This window comes from Sciurus vulgaris (genome assembly GCF_902686455.1).
Source record: "Sciurus vulgaris genome assembly, chromosome: 7".
NCBI lineage: Eukaryota > Metazoa > Chordata > Mammalia > Rodentia > Sciuridae > Sciurus > Sciurus vulgaris.
In genome coordinates, this window is record NC_136467.1 from 27,752,606 (window position 1) to 27,768,961 (window position 16,356).

The 16,356-nt window shown below is 41.9% G+C and overlaps 1 long non-coding RNA gene across 3 annotated transcripts in view; it reads left to right on the forward strand.

Annotated features, from left to right (window-relative positions):
- The first annotated feature begins 377 nt into the window (after window positions 1–377).
- The window catches only part of LOC306665305, a 100,942-nt gene continuing 84,963 nt past the window's right edge, over window positions 378–16,356 (forward strand). For all 3 annotated transcript variants that reach the window (XR_013764966.1, XR_013764967.1, XR_013764968.1), the window contains exons 1-3: window positions 378–474; window positions 8,637–8,721; window positions 15,511–15,665. This is a non-coding gene — a long non-coding RNA (uncharacterized lncRNA). The remainder of the gene's footprint in view (window positions 475–8,636; window positions 8,722–15,510; window positions 15,666–16,356) is intronic.

Genomic DNA, 16,356 nt, shown 5'->3' on the forward strand with positions numbered 1-16,356 from the left:
TGCAGAATACTAAAGTCCTATACCTAAAATTAATCCCTTTGGTCAGCCCAAGTGACATTTGACATAGCCTTCCTCAATGTTATTTTTCAATGCAGAGCACATTTGGTAAGGACTTTTACATATATAATCTCAGTTAACCTTTGAAAAAGGTCTTGTTATCCCTATTTTAGTTCATACAATTGTCAATACACTATTGGCTCTGAGCTCCCAACTAAGCCATAAATGCTGGATTTTGTGATACTGGACTGGTACTCTGAAAACCTTGATTTGCCTGTATTGACTTCCTGTGGAATTCTGCCAAAGAAACCCTGCAGTGAGGTTGAAAGGCAGGAGGAGGGACGGACTTGATCCTCCCCATTTGCATGTCATGCGTGGCAGAGACAGCTGTCCTTCACCAGGCAACAAGCCTAGGTTCATTGGAGCTTCCAGCGTCATTCCACCTTGCCAAACCAGCCTGATTGCATAGCTCAGGAGGTAAGCAGCAGCTGGGCAGTGCTTCCTCTCCAGGGTCCGAAATGTCACTGTGATTCTTTAAAGCTGTCTTATTCACTTGAATATCCAGTCATATTTTAGCAACTTTTCAGTATGTATTAAGCTGGTATCTCATTCAATTATTGCTCCAATTGGGAATTAACTATTTCATTTGGGTTTATTATGCAAATAAGTATTGCCTGTGCAGAGATGGGATCTGTATTGCCCCTGTGCTTGTCATGTGACTGTGGATCTGCCAGCAAACTGGAGTCCAAGAACTCTGCCTGACTCTTCCATTGCCGGCTGACGGTGAGGGTATGCTCAAAATCTCCTACCACTTTTCTCTATTGAAACTACTAAATGACCTTACCTGCACAGCACACGGGTGTGCTGGGGGCCCTGAGGTGGCGTGGCAGTGTCAGCTACAAGGTGCTCCTTTAGACAATCCCAGATGAACTTACAATACATGGAGTTAAGGCAGAGATTTAAGAAAGAATGGTGGACACTTGAAAATATGTCCTTAGGCTTCTAGGGACATATGAACTCTAGTTTTATTTATTGGATGCTTATATAGCTCTTTCTTTCCTCTTTTGTAGTGCTGGGGGTGGATTCTCAGGCCTCCTGCTTGCCGGGCAAGTGCTCTACCACTGAGCTACATCCCCTTCCAAGGTCAGTACAGCTCTTAGCTTAATTCTCACGACAGGGCTATGAGGCAGATCCCATGAGGATCCATGTTTTCAGAGAGGAGAAAACCAAGGCTAAGTGAGGTTAAGTAACTTGTCCAAGGTCATGTTGCCACCTGTGGTGGAGTTTTGATTTAAATCCTAGAAGTCTGGTGCCCAAGTCCATGCCTATAAGTGCTAGACTCTTGCTATGGTCTATATATAAGGTGTCACCCCAAAACTCCTGTGTTAATGTTCAGTGGTGAAATGCAGATGGGTGTGACTGGAGGAGGCGGGTGTGTTCCCTGCTAGGGTTTATCTTCTCTGTGGGCCCCTTCCCTACACTTTTTCTCTCCCCCAGTCCCTCTCTTTCTCTCTCTCTGCTTCCCCACCATGAGCTGAGCAGTTTTCCTCTGACTTGCCCTTTTGTTGAGTGATACCCCTCATCATCTGGGACCCAGAGTGATGGACTTAGTGGAGCTTGGACTTAATCTCTAAAACTATGAGCCCAGAAAAACTTTTCCTTTTCTAAGTAATTCTTTCCAGGTATTTTAATCACAGCAAGGAAAAGTTGACTAACACAACCATGTTGAGAACCAACCAATCACAATTTTGGTATGATGACGACTTTGAAATGTAGTTAAGAGTACACAGTCACTCAGCTAACATATGGCAGGAGCGACCAACTGAGGATATGCTTCTATGCAAAGTAGCAGAAGATAAAATAGGTGAGGCACCCTGGGTCACCCAGCATGGAGTTACATCCACTGATTCTGACCAAAGTCACACAGGTGTGGTAGACGAGCTCAGAACCTCCCAGACATCTTTTTACATAAATAATTCTTCCTCTGATGGCCTCACCCTTCATCTGTTACACAAACATTCCCAAATACCTGTGGGAAATTTCTAGAAACATACCCAGCTAGGGAAAAAGTTGTTCCACTTTCAATAGATGTTCACTTCATTTTCATATGATTCTTCCCTTTATCACCTCTTTTATCTGGGAGGGGTGCCCATCACTGAGGCCACCATCCTCAGGGTCATGGTCATGTTCAGGTTGGGGTCAGACCATCCTTCTGCTCCGCAGGGTCAAGCTCCAACTGGATTCTTGGCTCTTCCTGCTCTAGTGGTGACTGGAAGGCAAATATTTTATAATTTCTTCCTCCTCCTTCTCATTTGGTATTGTTTTTCACATCAAGGTCTTAGCGACCTGAACATGTCCTCCTGATTTCTCTGCCTTTTCATTTTTTAATCTCACTAACTAAATTTGATACTTTTTCCTTTTCAAACATTATAAATTAACTTCTCAGCAATGCTATTTATTTAACATCCAAGACTAGAATTCCAGTCTGATCTCCGGGCCTCCCTGTTAGGTGACATTGATTTTGGTGTACTTCATGAAGGATTGGAGTCTTGTCACTCAAATATGTGTCGCTGGTGTGCTTTGTGAGATGAGCATTGCTAACAGACACATGAAGAAAAATTTGTTTGAAAGATACTCTTTCCCCTGAATAATAAAAGCCTTGCTGCTATTCTGGAGCTCTGCATAATGTTAAGGATCCGTGTGAAAGAAAAATTGATGCTATTAGATTTTTATGGCAACATTGGGCAAAAATAAAATTACTGCGATGCTGTAACATGAGCTTTGAATATGTTGACTTCTTTGAGATTCTCTGAATTTTCTCTACATTATATGCTTCTCACTCGGGTTCATGTTCCTGGCTGTCCCCACAATCTCCCTTCTCTCAGACCTGGTCATCCTGAAGGCCGAGCTGTAAATCTCCTCTGTGAAATCTCTGTTCCTCTTCGGAGCCCTAATTAGCAGCTCCATGCACGCTGCACCCAATGCTCCTTGGGTCTTCCTCTCTGGATACTCTCTGGATACTCTTTCTGGCAAGGACCTGGAAATGACCTAATTTGAGTGGATTCTAACTTGAACAAGTCATTTCCTATGTGAGTTTGGATGTTATTTAAGTTTCAGTTCCTTTATCTATAAAATGATAGTAACTTCTCCTCATGAAATTTTTCCTCCTGCCTTGAGGTATCGCCTATCTACCAGTTGCTAAACCTGTCTTGAATCATCACTGGTTCTTCCCTTTCCCTACACCCTACATCCAACCCAAGGCAAATCCTGTTGTCTCTACTTTCAACACATAGCCAGAGTCTCCTCACCTCTTACCAACTCTACTACTACCACTTGTTCTGACCACCATATTTGCCTGGATCATTGCAGTAGTCTCCTGACTACTCCCAATGGCCAGATTAAAATAGAAATTCCACCACTCTTCTGTCTCAAACTATACTAAGGATATAAGCCAAAGTTCTTACAGTGACCTACAGAGTCTATAAGGACAGATTCTGTGTCACCTCTATCTTTAGCTCCTGCTACCCTGCTTACTCTACTCTGCCATCTTGACTGGCTTCCTATTCCAGAGGTTCTTTGCAGTGGTGGTTCCTCACATCTGGAATGATCTGTCTCAAGACAGCTGCTGCCTTGCCTGCTTTGAGTCTTTGTTCCAATGCTACCTTCTCAGTCAGGCCTTCCCTGAGCACTCTGTTGGGATGTAACCCATCCCCAACGCTCCCCAGCTCCCTCCCATGCTTTATTTTTGATGCAGTACATTTTGTCCTGGCCATGTGGGAAATTATTTCATTGCGATGGCCATCTTTAAGCCCACAATCAGGCCAGCTTCCCCAGAAGGGCTCACAAATCAAATTAAGATGATCCAATCACACGGTTTATTAAATCAATTTGAAACTCATACTGGGAAAGCAGTGGGGATAAGATCCCAAGCTTAACACAGCACACAGGTGGTGAGAGAGCCACTGTACCTGGGTCACAGCTGTGGCAGTGTTCCGATTGCTTCTCCAGGACACCAGCCTGCTCTGATGATCATGAGGAGCAGAGCTTGATCAGGTGGTCTCAGCAGACAAGAAAGGGGCCCCAAGAGCCATGGCTGTTGCTTGCCAATTAGCCTGGTGGGCAGCAAGGATTCTATTTGGGTTTTTTTTTTTTTTTTTTCAGCAAAGGTCACTTGAAGTCAGGATGAATTTCACAAATGAGTGATCAAATAAAGAACTCATGGATCCCAAGTGCCTCACATATACTGCTGTGTCCTGAATATCAGGCATCCTGGCTGTACCATTCCTTCCTTCCCATGTTCCCGTATACATGTTTTGCTTGGTCTTCCGGCATGTCTCACTTGCCACTGATTTACTTACATGTGCTTAAATATGAGTGGCATCCATCTTGGTTGTTTTCTTCTGCAGCAAAGTTGACTCTTCTTAGACAGTACTGCCAATCAATGAGCATGACTTCTTTACCCAACGAGAATATCTCGAACACATGACTTTTCCTCCATCTTCCCCGACGTGCCTTAGCACCTAAATGTGTGCTGGTCACAAAGCCAGTACTTAAAACAGTTATTGAAAAAATGAATTGAATTCTGAAACCCATGTGGATTAATTCATATCAAGAATGAAGTGCCCTAGAACAGGAGGGACATCACGTCAGAGCAGAGGAAGAGGAAAATGAGAGCCCAGGTCTGTGGCCAAGGCCCTGGTCCTCCTGGTTGCCAGACCCTCTCCAGGTCCAGGGCATGGAGGCTCGAATGCCTTCTCTGAAACCCTGGCAATTACTTTTTTCCCCTGGAAATGGTCACAGTTTCTTTTATGCTCTCCAAATAACTGTTCTTTTTTTTTTTTTTCCCCATTTTACTAACAAACTCGTATTAATTATATACCTTGAAATAATTGTTCAATGAATAAATACCCTGTCACTGTTGTACAGAGAGTTCAAGGTCATGATGAGGACTGATGTCTACGTGACTTCTGACATGTACCCCCTAAGTTGTGTTCATGCAATCTGAAGGACCACTGGAGTGGAGGAGGCCACCTGCAGGACCTGGCATGTCCAGGCTTTAGGCCTTGGATCGGCCAACCCTAGCTGCTGTAATAATTGCCACAGGCTGCAAGACTTAGACAATAAAAATTTATTTCTCACAGTTCCGGAGACTGGGAACTCAAAGATCAAGGTGCTGTCCTACTTGGATCCTGGTAAGGGATCTCTTTCGGACTTGAAGACATCTACCTGATTACACAGCCTTTGTGGTGCTTATGGAGAGGTTAGGTTGGGGGTGGGGGGAGTAAGAGCTCCCTCTTAAAAGACCACGAGTCCTATGGCATTAGGGACCCACCTTAATAGCCTTACTTAACTTTAGTTACCTCCTAAAGATCCTGCCTCCAGTTTCTATTAAACCAGAAGTCAAGCTTCAGCATCTGGCTTGAGAGGGGAAGGAGCACAGTCCATCCATGCAGGCCTGGTTTCTGCCTACACAGTATCTTTTTCATTTTTCTTCCTCTAATGTAACTTATCAACTTTTTAAAAAAGCTATACATTTCCTACAAAACCCACATTTTAATTCTTAGCTACTCCTAGCCGACGTCACTCATTTATTCCACCTACCTAGCTCCCTTAGACCTTTAAGTTTTGACCCCAGGCCTATTGGTTTAAACAGGCACTAGATTTTTCCAAAATGAAATTTAGGACAGAAAGCATCATATGGATGTGCTTATGGGAGAATAGGGTAGAGTGTCAGAAACAGAGATTGTCTTGGAAAAGCATGGCTATGTATGAAGGACGATGATAAATAATTGAATTCTCCTATGTACACCATTGACTGAGATGTTTAATTCAGCTTGCCTCTCAGACCTGTCTCAAATTTTACTTGTTAAATTCAGTGTTGATAATGAGAAGCGTGTTGGTGTGGTGTTGGGCTACAGAAAATACAAAGGTTAAAAGCAGACAGTCCTCCGTAGCAGGGTTTTACAGATTTCCTCTGGTCACCATCCATAGTAAGAATTTTTTTCTTAGAAGCCCATATACCGTGATACACTCTGATTACTTCACTCCATTCCATACCATCCCTTTGTATAGTATAATGCTTTATAATACAATGCTAGATAGTTGATTTCCCAAGCACAAATTGATTGTGACATATAGTTTGAAAAACAGTTTTAGGAGCCAGGTTCTGTTTCCTTACTGTTATGATATATTTTAATAACATGAAGGGTTTTATTTTTGCTTATTGGTTGATTGGCTTTTGATTTTACTACATGTAGGTTCTGGCCTAGGTTCTAGAGAAGATAATTTTGTTGTTTTGGAAACTTATCTGCTGAAACTTTCTGGTTACAATCAGAGATGCTAAGAACTGGAAGGAATGGCAATGACCAGTAAGAACACATCAATTAAGCATGTTTGTGTTAAAGCTCTGTGTTTGGACATAGTATAATGATACTGAAAGAGCTAGTCACAAAAATTGATCCCTGTGTTTTTTGACTCTTCTGTATATTTCTAGTCTCCAACTTGGTTTGCCAGCTGTCTGCTTGCTGTGATCTTGTTCTCTCTTGCAAAGTATGATTTTTGTTTTGTTTTTTCTTGCATTTCCTGGCTGTTTTTTCCAGGTCACAGTAACACAGTTGATTTGGTGATTGTGGTTTGAGGTCACCAAAAGACTCTAAAGGAGGAAGGGAGAAAACCAAGATTGTATTGCACACCTCAAATTGCTGTCTGATGACAGGAGAGCAGCAAAGGAGTTGAAAAGTCAAGCCCAACTGTCAGAGGCCATTCACCAGTAAACATAGGGTTAAACCACCAAGTGGTGAAGCTGAGTTGTGTGCTGCCATCTATTGGCACAGCTGTGAAACTGCAGGATTAAGTGTGGGCAATTTTCAATGCCACTTGTTCTTTTTAGAAAATATTGTTTGGCAACTAAAGTTCATTTCACCTGTTCTCCAAAATTCTATTTCCCAAGAAGCCTCAATCAAGTTGAGGAATTCATGGACGGGAATGACCCATTTTAGCCCTGACGAGGCTCAGCTGTACAGGAGACCAAAGGCAGGGGGAATTCCCACACCGTCTCTTTATTGTCCAAGCTGACAAGCTTCCCCTTTAGGATGGTTTGAGGGAAGAAGGAACCATCTGCCTGTCAGAAGGGTTTCAAGAACACACTGTTCTCATCTTTAGATCTCTGATTACTTCATGGGCCTTCTGAGATTACCATATGTTATGTGCAAAAGGCAGTTTTTAAACAAAACAAATGAGTTCCTGCCTATTTTGAAGCTTGTTGATTCTAAATGCTCCACCATCTGGGTTATTCATCAGTAAGAGAAACTGGACATCAAGTATCAACCACTTCCATTTTTAAAGAGACCCTGTTCATTTTTATAAAAAAAAACTTGTTGATGCCTAAGTAGAGCTAAAAAAATTCTATATTTAAAATGTTAACATTGAAAACAATATCACCTTATGGAAAATGCAAATGCAATTTAATTGTGTTAATCAATATATAATTGTAAGATTTATTTAAAATATGAGCTTACAAAATACCATAGCAATGAAATGAATAGCCATAGTTTTATGATTCATTAATGTGTGTATGTGTATGTATTATATATATGACATAACACACACACACACACACCATGTATATGCTAAGCACTTTACTGGGTGCTTGGATACATAATTAGAGAAAACTAAAATGTATACCCTAAACATATATATTCTAGTGGGGGGATGAATACACTAAGTCCATTATACACACAGTGTGAGCAACACTAATAAGTAGTATGGAAAAAAGGATTCAGAGAGTGGGGGCGGGAGATATGCTGGAGGAGCAAGTTGTAATTTGGAGTTGGGTGGCAGGGTATACCTTATGGAAAACTGGCATTTGAGCAGAGACTGGCAGTGTATGGAGGGGTTGGCCTTCTGGGCATGAGGAGGAGATGCATTCCACACAAGGAGAGCAAGCAATCTGTGCAAAGGCCCTGAGGAAAGATGTGCTTGGAATCATAAGAGGCCAGAGTGCTGGAGGCAGGGTGGGAGGTAATTCGGGGAGATGGGTTGTATAACACCTCTCAGGTTCCAGTGAGGATTTTGGTTTTAGTCTTGAGTACAACGGGGAGTTACTGGAGGGAGGAATGTGGTTTGACATAACATTTGTAAGGATTATGCTAGCTGCTCAGTTTAGAATAGACTGTACGGAGTGGGGATAGAGGTGATCCCTTAGCAAACTACTCAATTCAGCCAGGCAAGGGAAGTGAATGGTCTGCACTGAGCTCACAGTAGAGGTGAAAAGAATTCTGAATATCATTTAAAGAAAGAACCGGCAAAATGTAAGGACATTTTCATTGTGAGCTCTGAGAGAGGCATCCAAGATGACCCAAGACTTTTGGTCCAAACACTAAAAGGTTAACCTGGCACCAACTGAGAATGGAAAGAGAGGATGGGGCATGTTTCAGAGGTGGGGTCAATTGAAACTTTTCTCTGCCTCTTCAGGGGTCTCTGCAACTAGATAAATTTGCTCATATTATCAAGAGTCTACATTTACAGCTTTTTTTTTTTTTTACTGTAAATGCCTCTTCATTAAAAGACCTTCCCGACCCATTTCACTGAAAGGCTCCACCGATACACTTGTGGCTAACAGGTGTATTTTGTTCCTTCAGAGTACAGAAGACCCTCAGTATCCTCAGGGGATGGTTCCAAGAGCACTCACGGAGACCAAAATCCACAGATGCTCAAATCTCTTAGGTAAAACAGTGTGGCATTTGCATATAACCCATAAACACCCTCCAGTATACTTTAAGTCATCTCTTTGATCATTTATAATTCCTAATACAAGTCAGTGCTATGGCAGAAGTTGTCATATTGTATTGCTTAGGGACTAATGATAAGAAGACAAGAAGTCTGTGTTTGTTCAGTACAGATGCCATTTCCCCCCCAAAATCTGGTCTGCTGTTGGTTGAGCCGGGAGTGCAGAGCCCATGGATACAGGAGGTTTCCCTGGCCTCATGCCTGAAGGTCTAGCTCTCATTCCTTCCCATTCTGAGTAGTCTCAGCAAACTTCACACCTGTTCACACATCCACAGTGGATGCATTAGTAAGGCTAATGGCTCCCTCCGCTGGGTCCTGACCCAAGCACCTGCTCCCAGGGCGACGACAGATCCGCCTGAGTTCTGGGTCATTGATGCTTCTTAGGACTATTTTGGCACCTTGGAAGGGATGGGAGTTCCACAGATTTCAGTAAAAACTGTACCTTCTCACTCTCTTCTTTGCCTCAAAGTTATCGCCCTCCTCGCTTTTTACACCTGTGTTGAATGTCCTCTTGCTCTTGGTCTTATTCCCATTCCCAAGTTTATTCTAACACAGAATTTTGCAACTTCAACACTATTAGCCTTTGGAGCCGGGTAATTCTTAATTGTGGGACGCTGCCCTGGAAATAGAGCAAATGGGTCAATAAAATCTGCTATGAAATATTGTATACAACACATGGTTATGTAGAGATAGAAATAGCTCAGCTTTCTATATTATAATCACAGAAGTCGGAGCTCAGAAAAGTTTAGCAACATTCCTGGTCTCTATTCGCTGGACACTGATAGCTCACTACTTCATGGTTTTGGCAACCAAAGATGTTTCCAGACATTGCTAAATGTCAGTGGGGAGAGGGACAACATGGCCTTGTTAGAGTATGGTTCTGATGTGTAGCTAATGTTTGTGGAATGCTCTTTGATCTCCTGCCCTATACAATCTCACTTTTCCTGTCCTCCCCTAGTCTAGCTTCTGTTTTCTCCACGACACTTTCTGGATTGATCAGTGGGGAGGTACGGGCTTCTCTCAAAGCGGCACTGTGGTCACTGCCATCCAGATCTTTCCCAGATCCTCAGCGTGTTTATGATGTGAGGAAAGTCCTGCTTTTTTATAGACTCTCTGAACCTTTACCCATTATGTGATTTTATGTCTTTATTATCTTTATTCAGTATTTTCCTTGTTAACTTAAGAAATATTTTTTGTTGATCATAATGCCGATGACGGAAAACTAAAAAAAGTTATTAGATGCCAAAATAATCTTTGGCAGAAAATCCTGGGAAACTCCCAGACTTGTGGGAAAATCACTGGGTTTTGTATGATATTACAACCCTCCACTAATCCGAGGGGGAGAGTTGTTCGCTGGGTTGCAAAGGGGGAAGCCAGCAAAACAAATTTATCACGAACTCTTCTTTCACACATATGGTTATCTAGAAGGAGGATCAGAGCTGTTTTCCACATTGCAATCAGAGAAATAGGAGCTCAGAGAAACTTAGGGTTCCTCAAGACATCAGGTAATAGAATTCTCTCATTTAGGAAATTATCAGATAAAGGACAGAGAAAAGTGTCGCTTTGCCCAACAGACATAAATAGCATCAGAGTCTTGGTTTAAACTCAGATCTCCTAATTCTGTGCTCTGATTCGTAATGAAGTTTTAACAACCCATTGGGAAAAAAAAAAAAAAAAAAAAAAAAGACAATTTAGAGAGGGAGTTTTTTTTGTTTGTTTGTTTTTGTTTTTTCCTGAATGTGAAAGTCAGAAAAAACATCTTTTATCTTGAGATGTATGCCCTTCTAACCCTTCTACCCTTTATGGTGATAAAATATTGTCTCTGTTAGGCAATAATGACTTCAGATGTATTGGGAGTTTTGGGGGTTTTCTTAATGCCCTTATTTTGGCAATTATAAAGCAATCTGTCACCAGTACCCCTTCTAAAAAACAAACAAAATTCTGAGAACTACTGAAATTGAGTACCTATATCCAAAGAAAAATTGAGATTTTCTTGTTCTTAAAGAGCAAGACAGGATGCAAGGCCTGTTGGGTGAAAGAAGATGGCACACAGATGAGTAATCTGCATTAACGATGGCAGCCCACCCACCCAGACTTGAGATTTTCTGGAATATCCCTCCTTCCTCCTCTTCTCCCTCATCCCTCAGTGAATCAGAACTCTCTGGAGTCCGTGGGCATGACTCTTGACGTGAGTCCTCTCTGGGTCACCATGGTGGTGATATCTGGTCTGAGCCAGACTCCCAGGTATATCTGGCTACAGTGGGCGGGGATGGGATGTTGAAACCCCTTTTATTCTTTCTGTGACTTATCCCAGAAGATGAAAGACTCAGAACATTAGTTCTCCAATGTTCTTAAGTCTTCTGCCTGAGAAAAGACTACCAAAGACCAAGGTAAGAATCTTAAATTGTTATAGGAGACCAGGCATGGTGGCACATGCTTGTAATCCCAGAAGCTTGGGAGGCTGGGGCAGGAGGATCATGAGCTCAAAGCCAGCCTAAGCAACTTAGCGAGGTCCTGAGCAATTTAGCAAGACCCTGTCTCGAAATCTAAAAAAAATAAAACGGGCTGGGGATGTGGCTCAGTAGTTAAGCACCCCAGGATTCAATCTCTGGTACATAAAGAAATAATAACATTATAGGAGCTGGGCTGAAACTCTCCCCCTTTGTCACTGGCCTCCAGTGCATTAGGGTCCTAGAAAATGGGAGGCCTGCGTTATTAAAGCCTCCTCAGGTTTGAGTCTTTGTCAAAAAATGCCCTAGTGTACCAGTTTGACCACACTCTACAGATCCCACATTTACATTGTAACAGAGGCTTCCGAAACTAACAAAAGATTAATCTGAAGATTTCCCCCTCGGACCCCATGAGCCTGGACATGCCCTTCTGATTGTGGGCCTCACAGCTGCCAACCAGAGAGAAGAATATGAAGGGTTTTGAAAGAGGAAGGCACCCGCGGGCTGTCCCAGAGATCTAAAAGTATTTTCAAGGGAAAAGGAAACCAAAAACGGAAAGACACGTGTGGTCAGCCTTCATTTGTACATCCTCACCTCTGGTTGCACTTCTTTCCATTCTCGTCCCAGTCTCCCAATCATGAAAGGGATCAGATGTTCTTCCACAGGGTAGACTGATCAGCTCCTGTAATGTTAGTGTTTTTAATATACCAGAGATTGAATCCACGGGTGCTTAACCACTGAGCCACATCCCCAGTTTATTTATTTTTTTTAACTTTGAGACAGGGTCTTGCTAAATTGCTCAGGGCCTTGCCAAGTTGCTTAGGCTGGTTTTGAACTGGCCAAGACACACTATCTTTACATTTAGACTGTTCCAGGGTGTCTCACATGAGCTCACCTGGAAGCTCTGTCACTCCAAGAAGCAGTAACTCAAGAGAAGGAACTAGCGGCAACTGAGCTACTTTGTGACAGGCAGGTTCAGAAGCTTTACATGTGGTTTCTCTTTCATCTCCATCCCAGTCCCACATGGAGAAGGTAGCATCCTCATTTTACAGAGGAGGAAACAGCTGCTCAGAGAAGTTAGGTAACTTGCTCCAGGTCACTGGAATTAAAGCAGACAGAACTGGTCCTGCTCCCTCCAGGATCAACCCAGGAGTCACACCTAAATTCTCTCGGTGCTGCTGTGATCTTTTCCCAAGACCACTGCCAGTCTACCTGGCCTTCTGGTGCACTAGGGAGATGGGGTAGGAGATGTGATTCCTGAGACATGATGTGACATGGAAAGAATCTAAGGGACAGAGGCAGAGAAGCATTCCAGGAGAGTCACTGTCAATACACAGGAGGGATCAACCTGTTAGCACCAGGCTTCCTGAGGCCCTCTGTCTTTGCAGTACCCCCAGGACAGCTGTGCTGGGCAGCAGAGGCATTTTGGCACAGGAAGAAAAGAAGTTTGTATTTCATTAAAAACAAAAATAACCGAACTGGAGATGTAACTCAGTGGTAAAGTGCTTGCAGGACAAGTACTAAGGCCCCTGGTTCAACCCTCACTACAGGGGAAAAAACAAAAAAAATAAAAAACCTGGATTTAAAATTGTAATACTCCATCAGAGCCAATGAAAAGTGGATGTGATAAGTTTGTGTTTCTAACAATTTCTAGGGTGAAGAAACATTAAAATTACGTGATAGCCTCATTATTATTGATTCATTCTTCTGTTACACAGAGCTAATAGTAACTGATGTCAGGTATATTCTATATATATATATATATATATATATATATATATATATATATATATATATATAAAGAAATGTGCCTAATGAAGTAGAAATACATTTTTTAAATTTGAAAACATCGAATCTTAGGAATCTAACATGTGGACTTTGCATGGCCCAGGAAATCCTCTGGCTTCTGCTTCAAGGGTTCTGAAGACTGTTTACATTCCAGTGGAATTCCTGGGAAAGTCCAGAGCTCTCTGAGCTTTGAAAACAAAGGCTTATGGAGATAAACTCCCAACGCAACCTGAGAGGAGGGAAGGCCAGAGAGGGGCCACTGGGCAGGACTGGGTCAGGCCAGCATTTGCTCCCTCCAGCTGAGGCACTTGTCCCAAAAAGGCAACATGCCCAGTCCTGCCTGGTGGACCTAGCTTGAAAGAAGGTTACTGCTGTACATCTGTGGTCAGGGGCAGCTCTTGCTAAGAAGGTCTACAAATGTTCAGAGTTGCAGCCTCACCCTGAGCAGGCTGGGCACTCATAAAGTGTGGGTGCCTTCTTCATTCACTAGGGAGTCTTGGAGATAGGGACAGCAGTAGTTAACCTCAAGATGTACTGAATCCCTCCTTTTGCAGAACGGGCAATAGAAACCCTAGAAATTCAATAAATATTGTAAAGTTACATAATTGGTTAATGGCAGACCCAAAGCAAGAAGCCAAGTTTCATTCATCTATTCAACACATATTAATCAAGCTGTATGCCATGTTCAGGATGTCAACCTAAAATGACAACACAGAGGACAGCTTTCAGAAAAAATTGAATTTATTCAGGAAGGAGTAACAGGGTTTTGCAATCTGGGAAACATGGGTGAGTACAAGACATAGGTGCTCCCAGACAGGTTGAGATGAGGGGACACTTTTTACAGGCAAAAAGGACAAGTCCACTTAAACTAGTCTGAATTAAGATTCATTAGTCGCAGAAGGGCATTGCAAGGAGTTTGTGGGGATAGCCATTGCTAGGCAAATGTCTTATCTGAACTTCTGCAGCCTTGAAGAATTCTTTTAGATAAACATTGTTACATAAATATGTGCAGAGGTGCAGAATGAGCAAGGTGTGTGGGCCAAATATGTCCATGCATGTAAGATGAGAAGGAATTTCTTGTGGGATTTAGAACCTCCTGGTGATGGTTCTTATCTCAGACCCACAAGCATGAGTACCCCATGCCTCCTTCATGATCCCCTGATTCTACTTTTATGGGATCTGACAAGACGAACTTCATCTTGGTATGGTCAATTGTCACATTCGACTTTCGGTGCAGAAGGAACAGTGAGGGAAACGGTTAGTAAAGGCAGGATTGGAGAGTAAGTCCATTCTCCAAATTTGTTCAATTATAATCCTCTTTTTTAATTATTTTTTTAAATTTTTACAGACTGTATTTTGATTCTCTGTACACAAATGGGGTACATCATTTCGTTTCTATGGTTGTGTACAATGTAAATTCACACCATTCGTGTAATCATACATGTACATAGAGTAATGATGTCTGTCTTAGTCCACCATTTTTCATATCCCCCCTCCTTCCTCTCATTTCATTCTACCTAATCTAAAGTTCCTCCATTCTTCTCTCACCCCTCAGTCCCTACCCACATTATATATTGTCATCAGGGAAAACTCATCAGGGAAAACATTCAGCCTTTGACTTTTTGGGATTGACTTATTTCACTTAGCATGATATTCTCCAGTTCCATCCATTTATCTGCAAATGCCATAATATTATTCTTCTTTATGACTGAATAATATTCCAGTGTGTATATATACCACAGTTTCTTTATCCATTCATCTGTTGAAGGGCATCTAGGTTGGTTCTGCAATCTAGCAATTGTGTATTGAGCTGCTGTAAACATTGATGTGACTGCGTTACTGTAGTATGCTAATTTTAAGCCTCTTAAGAAAGAAAACCCAGTTCTCACTTCAATCTGGAAGAAGCCAAGCATAGGTATATCATTCCTTTTACCAAGAGAGGATATGTGGGTAGACATGTTATACAGCACATGCAAAGGAAAATTTGCTATAGGGCTTAGAAGAGTCTCTAGGAACAACAGAAAATGTTCTTCCATGTGGATGTGCTACCTGGCACTATGGGAGCTGCCTGCTGACAGGCTAAAGCTGTAAGGAAAATAATCTGGGTCCCTGACATCCCTGAGCTACTGAAAAACCAAATCTGGAGGCCCTGAAAGAACTCCTATAGATTCGTGATCTGATAAAATTACCTTAGTGTTTCAGTTGAAATACATTTAATTGAAAAAGGAAAAAACCTTACCTTACTGATTAATCCCGTGGAGTTAGGTTTTGTAACACTTGCAACTGAGAACATTGTTTAAAGATATTTGAAGGTTTTTTTTTTTTAATTAGTTCTTTTTAGTTATACATGACAGCAGAATCCATTTTGATATAATTATGCATGCATGGAATATATCTTATTGTAGGTAAGAGCTTATTCTTAGTGGCAAATCATTACTAGAGTTTCTATGCAATGGCTTTTATTTGCTCTTAGGAAAGTAGGAGGAAGAAAGGTTGGAGGAAAACAGAAAATTGTCAACGAACTCCCCATGAAAATTTGGGAGTGCTCATGTCTGAGACCAAGAGATCATAGCAGGACCAATCCATTTACCAGGTGGCTCCTCTCCAGTTGTATTTGGCAGTCCAAGAACAGCAATGGAGAAGGTGGGTCATTGCATTCTGCAAAGTATGGGGGTTTCCAGGTAGGTGCTTTCCTATCTCTGTTTCATCATGTTGTCTTCAAGATGTCAGTTCAGTTCAATATTCATAACTGTCTACCATGTACGAAGCAATCATAAGTTCCTGTAAAAATAGAAAAATATTCTTTTGGTTTCCAGATTGGTCAAGATAAATTCAGAATGTCTCCCAGTAGATACATGGCTTCATAGCATTACATGATCTTCACTTGTGAGATTGAAAGGGTACCTGTATCTTTAAAGACCTGACAGTGAGAGATAAGTATTTTCAAAATGGAAAAAAAAAATCACAATAAAAACAAAATAAATCCCTGTGGACTACTTTTAAATTTCTTTGGGTTTAAAGCAATGGAGATTGGGATGATCCAATGCTCTATGTTGACTTTTATAAAAAAAAATACAGTTTTGATTTCATTTATTCCACTCTCTGTCACCTGTGCCCACCCACCACATGGCAACTGCATGTGCTATGAATGACAACTCGCTCTCTGGGAACCTAGTAGAGGAATCTGGTAACTGTCAATGTTTGCTGCAAAATGTAGAATTTAAACCTGGCCAAAGGAGCCATACAAGGAAGCATTCTCTTCTCCTTGGACAGGGGTGGGACAGTGGGGGAGGCTGCTGGAGAGGTTTTCAAGGGAATCCTAAATCCCATAGGC